This window comes from Pseudorca crassidens, chromosome 2, assembly GCF_039906515.1.
Source record: "Pseudorca crassidens isolate mPseCra1 chromosome 2, mPseCra1.hap1, whole genome shotgun sequence".
Classification (NCBI taxonomy): Eukaryota; Metazoa; Chordata; class Mammalia; order Artiodactyla; family Delphinidae; genus Pseudorca; species Pseudorca crassidens.
The window spans coordinates 87,631,775-87,641,859 of NC_090297.1; the positions used below are offsets into that span (position 1 = coordinate 87,631,775).

General features: G+C 39.3%; 1 protein-coding gene across 6 annotated transcripts in view; it reads right to left on the reverse strand.

Moving 5' to 3' along the window:
* The window catches only part of FRRS1 (ferric chelate reductase 1), a 52,527-nt gene extending 43,621 nt beyond the window's left edge, over window positions 1-8,906 (reverse strand). For 2 of the 6 annotated variants that reach the window (XM_067727015.1, XM_067727016.1), the window contains exon 1: window positions 5,521-8,898. The gene's annotated coding sequence lies outside the window, so the exon portion shown is untranslated. Of the gene's footprint in view, window positions 1-7; window positions 144-5,520 lie in introns of those variants that run through there. The other 4 variants (XM_067727011.1, XM_067727014.1, XM_067727012.1 and 1 more) reach the window with 4 other exon arrangements.
* Between the last annotated feature and the right edge of the window lie 1,179 nt (window positions 8,907-10,085).

Consider the following 10,085-nt stretch of genomic DNA (forward strand, 5'->3'; position numbering starts at 1 on the left):
CACTTACCTCGAGAAGCAAAGGCAGCCTATCCAGCTTCCGGTTTTGTTACAACTTATATCTCATTTCAGCAGCTGGGTGGAGCCAGTTTACCCATAAAGAAAAGAGAACGTTTCCCAAACTGAAACGGAAAACTGGATTTGCAAGACCAGTGCTAGTCTTAGGACTCAGTTTCTGAGAATTAACCATTCTATTTTACACAAAGGAACACTTTTTTCCAACTAATAATTGTTTCACTGAGAAAATTAAGTTCTTGTCTTTTACTATAAAACCATTTGAAAATACAACCTGTTCTATATAATGCTAAGTAAAGACAAACCAAAGAACCTGTTTGTGTTTAGGTTAGGGTTGCCAAATTTAGCAAATTAATGTATAGGATGTTAAATTAGAATTTCAGATAAACAACAAATAATTCATTAACATAAGTATTGTCCTATGCAATATTGGGGATATACTTATATTAAAAAGTGATTCATTGTTTTCCTGAAATTCAAATTTCTATTTTATATGGCAACCCTATCTAGAGAATAACAGTAATTAGCAAACTATTCCAATTAACTACAAAAGGTGTAATAGAATCAGACTGCATAGAAATGAAGCCTTTGAAAGTGTAAATGACATAATGCAAAAGAATTCTTTTATTATGCAAAATTTACCTTGGAATTTAGGAGTTCTGTTTGTTTTTGTTTCTTTTTAAGCCTTTAATCATTGTTTTTCCAAGATTCTTTTTGCAAAAAAAAAAATCAGGTCTAGGAAAAGATAATGTTCTGAAAATATTAAACACTTCAGACCATGACTAACATGTGCAGACTGGAAAACAGACTTTGTCACAGACGCCGTGACCTGTGATCACTGGTTGGCAATCACACTAGTAAACTCTAGAACCATTTCTAAAGGGGAGAAAAGTAGGGAAAGAACACCATCACTTTAATCTTTCTCTTTAGGAACTTGTCACAAGTAACAAAAGCCCCCTTTACAGGATTTTAGAGAGAAGCTTTATATAAAGAAGATGCAGCTCTGGTTTTCTATCCTAAAGCTGCTTGGAACGTGAATGAATTTAAACTAAGTCAGTTGATCTTCAGTCCTTCTATATAAAGCGCCAAGTGGTGACATAACTTTCTCTAGTTTTAGTTAGACTCTTTCCAGTAATAGTCCCCAGTGGACACTTTACATGCCAAAAGCGTGATAAAAAGTCTATAAAACAAATAATTCTTAGAATATACTATCATAATCTTTAATCCTAAAGTACAGTAGAAAAAACTGAATGGAGAGGCTTAGCACTATCTAAAACTACCCTTTCCAGGCCTGTCATTTCCCTGAAAGTCCCCAGTTATAATTCCCCTTATCATTCCCTCCCAGAAGTTCACCTCTACGGGGTTCTTCATCAGCTACTTGTCAGCTGCCAGAAAGGAAACCCAATTTATTAAAGTCTACAATGGACCTTGGACTCTGAGAAGTACATACTAGCCTATTGGGGCCCGCTCTCATGTCTCTAAATTAGCAGTTCTCAAATTTTTTTGGTTTCAGGACCCCTTTGCAACTCCTAAAAATTATTGCAGCCTCTAAGAGATGTTTGGTTATGGGGGTGATGTCTGTCAATATCTATTGTATTAAAAAAAATAAAGTGAGAAATATTTAAATACTTATTCACAAATTCCACAAATTTATTTATGGACAAATGACAATAATGAACTCTACATGTTGACATGATATTTTTTTACTCTTGCTTTTATAAATGTTTTTCAAAAATAAGAATTTAGTGAGAAGAGTAGTATTGTTTAAATTTTTACAAATTTCTTCTGTGCCTGGGTTAATAGAAGACAGCTGAATTCTCATATCTTCTGTATTCAGTCTGTTGCAATATCATATAAGCACATCATGCAGCCACTGGAAAAATCTACTGCATACTCATAAGAGAATGAGAATGAATAAGGCAAATAAAGTATAGCAAGAACAATAATAACGATCTATTGAGCTTCTGTTTTGACCGAGGCACATGAATTATCCTATCCAAGTCTCACAAGGACTCTAGATAAAAGGTATTTGTTATGGACATTATGCAGCTGAGAAGGCTAAGAATGTGCCTCGCTAAGTAAATAGCCCAAGGTCAGGCAGAGAAAAGTGACAGACCCGGTTCTAAGCCAGAGCTATTAACTCTCTACACTGTCAAGTGTGAATGAGGGCTGATGGGCCAAGCTTAAAAACGGGAGCGGTGTGTTTCACTGGTGGCGCAGTGGTTGAGAGTCCGCCTGCCGATGCAGGGGACACGCGTTCGTGCCCCGGTCCAGGAAGATCCCACATGCCGCGGAGCGGCGAAGCCCGTGAGCCATGGTCGCTAGGCCTGCGCGTCAGGAGCCTGTGCTCCGCAACGGGAGAGGCCACAACAGTGAGAGGCCCGCGTACCGCAAAAAAAAAAAAAAAACACAAAAAACGGGAGGGGGAAGGGTAAGCTGGGACAAAGTGAGAGAGTGGCATGGACATATATACACTACCAAACGTAAAATAGATAGCTAGTGGGAAGCAGCCGCATAGCACAGGGACATCAGCTCGGTGCTTTGTGACCACCTAGAGGGGTGGGATAGGGAGGGTGGGAGATGCAAGAGGGAAGAGATATGGGGACATATGTATATGTATAATTGATTCACTTTGTTATAAAGCAGAAACTAACACACCATTGTAAAGCAATTATACTCCAATAAAGATGTAAACAAAAACAAACAAAAAAAACCCTTCCTATTATAGTCAACATTTCATTAAAAATTACATTGAAGTAAAATATCTCCAATTGATTAGACCCTGCCTCAACTCAATAAAACCAAACCCACTGTCTAAAATGGACTCATTCTCACTCAGCCTTTAATTATGGCCATCTCATCCAAATTCATCCAAATTCATCCCCTCTTCTCTATCTCCACTGCCATCACTCTGGCTTAGGTCCTCATTACTTTTCAGCTGGACTATGGTCATTATCTACTAAGTGCCTCCAGTTTCTCATCAACCTAATAAGCCATCCCACATGCTATCATATTAATCTTTCTAAAGTATGTCACATCATGTAATTCTTCCGCTCAAAAAACCTTCACTTACTACTTATTACTGAATGAATGAATGTCCAGATTCCATATACAGATGGTAAAATGAAATAATATCTGTAAATCACAGTGCCTGACACAGAAGTGTTTAAAAAATCATACTTAAAAGAAAAAAAACTTTTTTTGATTTGTGAATGAGATGCCCCATCTTCCCAGTGCTTCACAATAAGAAATTTTTCCAAAATTACCCATGAACTTCTAACCAAACTCTGTTCACTAAATCCATATTTCACATGTTCTCTGACAACACAAGCCATTCTCAGTATTAGATTAGTAGTAGCAACATTCTTCTTCATAATTTTCTTTCTACCAGTTCCAGGTCACTTCACATTATTCTCCTCTAAACACAGCCTACTCCTTAAATTACTCAACATAATGCGATTTCTCTATGATGAATGATCCTAAAGAATATCTGCCACTTCACCCAAACCCTGGCTAAAATTATCTGTGTCTTCAAAAGATAACTAACGTTGTGGAAATTGTCCAAAACGTTTAGCTTATATGAAAAGGTTGTTTTGGGACAGCATTCTTGAGAACACGGAAATGTCCTCGCACACAAGAGACATCTGGCTGAAGGATCACAAATGGTTCCAGCACCTCTTTGAAGTGTTCAGAGAATTAAGCATCCTGGAACGACTTGTTCATGTTGTTTAAGAACAAGAAAAGCTTTAACAATTTAATTACTTTAATGGGTTCGCAAATGTTTTTGTACGAACTTGCCTGCAGGCCGAAACATATTTTGAAGCCGATGATCTGTATCTGATTTCTATTTTTTACTAGCTGAAAAACAAGCTCATTGTGTATCCAGTAAATAAATATGTGGACGGGCAGAGGTTTGGGACTCTTGACTGTTGGAGTCCTGAGTCCCCTGCTGTTCATCTGTTTAAATCCATTCTCCTTGTCCGCCTCTTCTTCGGGACCCGAACGACAACACTAATGTTATTACTGAGACCCAATTCTGACTTCTCTGGATAAAATTAATCTCTTGAAAAAATCTTTACTTTCACCATAATTTTTTTTACCATAAAAAAAATGGAGATGATCTGAAGTCATAAAAGTCTACTGTAATGTAAATACATAGAGGATAACTCTTTGTGGCACAGGACATTGCCTTCTAGTAATTATTTTCAATTGAGATATTTCCTTGTTGTAACACACTGTCCTGCTCATGTAGAATGTCTAAGCATTCCACTATTCGAGCTATAAAATACAGAAACCCTGCTCTACCCATTAATAGTGATAACCCAAAAAATGCCACTACACATTTCCAAAGTTGCAGCAGGAAGCAGATATAAGGTATGAGAGTGGATCCACTGTGTAAAGCTGTGATTAGATGAGTCACTCTGAGTCCCTGTGGAATGAAGCATTTTGCTTTTGAAGAAAATAAATACCAACAGGAGAAAGACCTAGAGTATTACCGCATTTTAGTAATAGTACTGCTTCTTTAGGTTGACAGGTGAACTCAAAAGAAGCTTGGCTTAAAACGAATGTGAAAAGGCAAAGGAGTGTGGTGAAAAGAGCACGAGATCATTCTAGACAAATCACTTATCTTCTCTGTTTTTGTTACCTCAGGAGTAAAAATGAGACTTCCCTGGTGGTGCAGTGGTTAAGAATCCGCCTCCCAATGCAGGGGACACAGGTTAGAGCCCTGGTCTGGGAAGATCCCACATGCCGCGGAGCCCGTGCACCACAACTACTGAGCCTGCGCTCTAGAGCCCACGAGCCACAACTACGAGCCCATGTGCCACAACTACTGAAGCCTGCGTGCCTAGAGCCTGTGCTCCGCAACAAGAGAAGCCACCGCAATGAGAAACCCGTGCACCACAACGAAGAGTAGCCCCCACTCGCCGCAACTAGAGAAAGCCCACGTGCAGCAACGAAGACCCAAACGCAGCCAAAAATAAATTAATTAATTTTTTAAAAAAATTAAGAAAAGCAAAAGAGTAAAAATGAGGGATTACAACCGGAACCATATATCCTCTAAGGTTCCATGCCAAATTCTGAATGCAGGTTTCTGATGTCCAAGAAGAGACACATAATGGACCAGAAAAATACTAGATTTTTAGGGCAAAGGTCACTTAAAAGGAAAAGAATTATCACAATCATCCAACAAATATTTTGTCAAGGACCTACAATATGGCAGATATTGTGCTAGGCACTAACCTATATTTGTACAAAATGGTTCTACATCTACTCTAATATACTGTGATTTCTTAGGTGGATGAGAAAGAAAAAAAAAGAAAAGAAAAGAAAGAAAGAAAGAAAGGAAGGAAGGAAGGAAGGAAGGAAGGAAGAGAGGGAGGGAGGGAGGGAGGGAGGAAGGAAGGAAGGGAGGAAGGGAGGAAGGAAGAGGCACAATTACCTGGTAAACCCATGTGCCTACACACACGCAGTCTCCAGAAGCTGGAGAGACAAGGAACAAATTCTCACCTAGAGCCTGTGGAGGGTGTGTGCTTCTGCCAACATCTTGACTTTGGCCCAGTGATATTGATTTTGGACTTTTGGCCTCCAGAACTGTGAGAGAATAAATTTTTGTTGTTTTAGATCCCAAGTTTATGGTAATTTGTGTCAAACAATAATCAGTATTGAGGCAGCAAAGAAAAAACAGCTTTATTTGGGGTCTTAGGAATTGCAATTTGGGAGACACAGATTCAGGGAAAACCGAAAGAGTGTTCTGGGGAAGAGAAAGAGTCAAGGGCCCACAAAGACTAAAGCCACATGGCTGCCAAAGAACCGTGACCACCCCTGATGCACGTCAGGAAACGTCTGTTCTCCAGGAATCATGAGCTGCTCTAGGGCAAGGGCCCAAACAAGCAGACAGGCTGCCAGGAGCCACCCTAGAGTAACGGTCCAACAAGGATTCTGAGTAGGACAAGAATCAAAAGACCAGATTTCATCCAGGCCAAGATGCACACAAGTCACACCTCCTCAATGGCCTCCTGGCTCATTTTAGAGAGCTCTCTTAGCAACACCAACTCCATTTTTATTTTCCTTTAACATTTGTTACAGTAGCCACAGGAAACTTATCAACTCCCCTTTCCAATTTCTTCTTTATTTTTATCAATTAGTGGTACCCATTTTCCTCACCACTCAAACTAAACCTGGAGGACTTTCAACGTTTTTGTCTCTTTCATATTTTATAGCTTAGAGTTTTTCAACTCAGAGCCACAACCCATTTGTCAGTGGACTGTAAAATCTTTAGTGGTCACAATCAGAAAACTGTTAATGAAATAAAATAGAAAAAAAATCTGAGAAAATACCTTTATATGATAAGGGTAAGTGAATGCTATTTCATGAGCTTTTCTGATTATGAGTAGATATATCCTGGTTTGTGAGATGAAATGTATTTCTTACTGTGGGCAGCAGCCCAAAATGTTGAAACCAATTGCTTTTAATTTCCCCAAGTCAATTATCAGTTCCTTCTTTCTCAATATTGTTGGGAATGAAGAAATTTTACTCTACCCTTCTAGGTTCTTCTGGATGGTTTAAGAATTAAATTGACACGAAACAGAATAACAAGAGAAAATCAAACAAAAGTTTAATAACATGAACACCTGGGAGAGATCCAGGAAAACTGAATAACTTGCCAAAATGGCCTAAATCCTCACCTTAAGTACCATCTTCAGCTAAAGACAAAAGAGGATGCTGGGGGTAGTAGTTTGGGCAATTTAAAGAGGAGGAAGGTAATTGACATAGAGGTAGAAAAGTAAATGTTTGGTAAATAAATGTTTGCTGGGCCATGCAGAGACTATGGGACACAGAGTGGACTCTGATCTCTAGGTCCAGCTGAGTCCCCATCCCTCCCCCTCCCCCGACCACACTTATATCTCTGGTGATCGCTCTATTCTGGGAACAGGCCCTTTATCTAAATTATTTAGGCAGCCAAGGAGAATGTAGAAGAGAGACTTCCTGAGTCTTCTGTTTCTTAAAAATAATCAGCTTCAATTAATCCTCATGCCAGAGAGACACATTTAGGGGTGGCAAATTTTGCTCCCCTACAATACTTATATGTAAGCCTTCTTCCCACAGACATTAGACTATCGAGGGCCAAAGGCAAAAACAGAATGTGTAAGAGAAAGGGGATAGGACAAAAAAAATAATAATAATAGGCAGTCTGGAAATAGTGAAACTTTTTGTCCATTTTTAGCATAAGCGAATTCACTGATAGCTAAAAGAGTCCAGTCTGGATGGTGTGCCATTGAGCAGGCTGGCTGGAGTCAACAAAGATAATAATTTCAGTAGTTTATGGATTCTCCAGGAAACTTTGATAATCCCTATGGAGCAAACAGGAGCAGCTGTCTCTTTATGATGGCTGCCATGTCTGTCCATTGGTCCCAACTCTGAGAGGCACTTCTGCACTCATCTAATACTCTCCTCTAGTCTCTTACTTCCCATCAGCCAACAGCAGAGCTGAGTACTGATCACATCAGTGATCTAAGTGCTTAGGAGCGTTGCTTAGTAACTAATCACTCCCAGTGCCTTCTCTGGGTCTAAATCTTTAACACACTGTTCTCTGCTGACCCCAGTAGGCCACGTTTGCTCTTCTCTAGCCTAAAATGGGATATTTTCTTTTAAGATGTTAAAAATAAGACTCTAAGTTCAGAACACTAAATAAATTCTTGACCTGAATTACTAATAACTTTACCTCTCTGAGAGCAAAGGAAGCAACAACCAGAACTTTATCTCTTGAGTCAATTCTGATCAACGGAGAAATTTTGATGAATCCAAAGATAGAAAACTTGAGGGAAACAGGAAGAAATTGGAAGTGGTGGCATCTATTTGGATGGGAAGATTGGTGGGAAACAGGGGAGGAGCAGGTTTGAAGGGTAGAAACCAAGAGATGAGTGTTGGATATATTAGGTTTTAGATGCCATTAAAATATTCAAGTGGAGATATCTTTTCATATACATGTATGAAGATACACATTTGAGTCATTGGCACTATGGTGTGAGCATGGATGGAAAAAAGAAGAGGTCTAAAGAATAAGCCTCAAGTGCACTAATGTTTAGAGGCTGGGAAGAACAGGCAAGTTCAGTAAAGGAAATTGTGATTGATTGGCCAGTAAAGTAGGAAGATAACTGAGAGAGTCCCAAAATGTAGAAAGTGGTACCGGAGGTGGATGAGGTCCATCATGTCCAATGTTGCTGAGAGGTTGAATATACTGGAGACTAACAATTGACAAATGAGCATGGTTCTCAGAGTCACCTGTGGACCTCCTGCATCAGAATTACCTACTGACTAAAATGAGATTTCTGGGCCCACCTCAGACCTACTGGACAGACTTTGTAGGAAGGCACTCAGAACTGTGCACTTAAACAAGAATAGGGTTATTCTCACATACCCAAGAGTTGCTGTATTAGAGTTTTTGTCATTTGAATGATATCAGTCATTTCTCTAGACCCATGGTTCTCAGGCTTTAATATGCATCAGAATCATCTGATGGATTCCTTAAAACACAGTTTACTAGAACCCACCTCCAGAGTTTCTGATTCAGGAAGACTGGGGTAAACCTGAAAAATTGCATTTCTAACAAGATCCTGGCAATGCTAATGCTGTTAGTCTGTGGCTACAATTTGAGAACCACTGTACCAATTTTTTTTTAAAGGCCCTTTAAAAACAGAGTAAGAGGGGCTTCCCTGGTGGCGCAGTGGTTGAGAGTCCGCCTGCTGACGCAGGGGACGCGGGTTCGTCCCCAGGTCCGGGAAGATCCCACATGCCGCGGAGCATCTGGGTCCGTGAGCCATGGCCACCGAGCCTGCGCGTCTGGAGCCTGTGTTCCGCAACGGGAGAGGCCACAACAGTGAGAGGCCCACGTACTGCAAAAAAAAAAAAAAAAAAAAAAAAAAAAAACAGAGTAAGAATATGTGTGATTCAAAATGTAGCCCCCTTCCCTGGCTAATAAAACTCTAAGATAACATGGTCTTCGAGATAATAAATTTCTCTCAAGTTTTCTCTCTCTCACCATAGCTGGAATTTCTTCTTCAGGGAAGCCTCTGCTTTTAAGGCCTTTTAACATGCTCATCACTGCACCATGCTCACCCCAATATCTCGGACAATCTCCCTTACCGAAAGTCAACTGATTATGGACTTGAATCACATCTACAAAATACCTTCACAGCAACATCTAGATCAGCATTTGATGGAATAACTGGGGATTATAACCGAGCAAAGTTGTTGACATCAAACTACTGTATCTAAAATAGTGCTCCTTTTAACTCTCTACCCGTACCTTACTTTATCTTCTTCACAGAACTTTTCACTACCTGATATTATGTTTACATATTTATTTCTTTATTTATGTATTGGCTAGCTCATCTGCTGGAATATAAGTTCTGTCAGGGAAAGAATTTTATCTTTTGGCTTTGCTTTTAACTACTGTTTGTTCAAATAATCTCCTATTTTGGACATTGTGTTTCATTCTGCTGTTTTATTATTATGAACAACATTAATGTAAATATTCTTGTATATACATACATCCTGGGTCACTTCTTCAATATTTAATTTTTAAAAGTAATCTTTTTTAAATGTCATTTTTTGGTTAATTTTTTTCAAGTCATGTTTATAGAAGTATAATTCTACAAAGAGTGAAATTTTCCCTTTTTAGTGTAGAGTTCTGTGATTTCTGACAAACATGCAGTCATGTAACCACCACAATCAAGAAACAGCATTCATATCACCTCAAAATGTCCCGTTGTGACCCTTTATATTCAACATTTGCCTCACCCCCACTCTAGAAACCATTTGTATTAGTTTGCTAGGACTCCTGTAACAAAGTACCACAAACTCAATTGCTTAAAAAATAGAAAATCTACGTCTCAAAGTCCGAAATCAAGTTGTCAGCACGGTTGGTTCTTTCTGAGGGCAGTGGGGGAAGGATCTGTTCCAGGCCTCTCCCCTTGGTTTATAAATGACTGACTTCTTCCTATGTCTCTTTACATCATATTCCCTCTATGGTTCTGTGTCCGCATTTTCCTTTTTTATAAGGTCACTAGTGA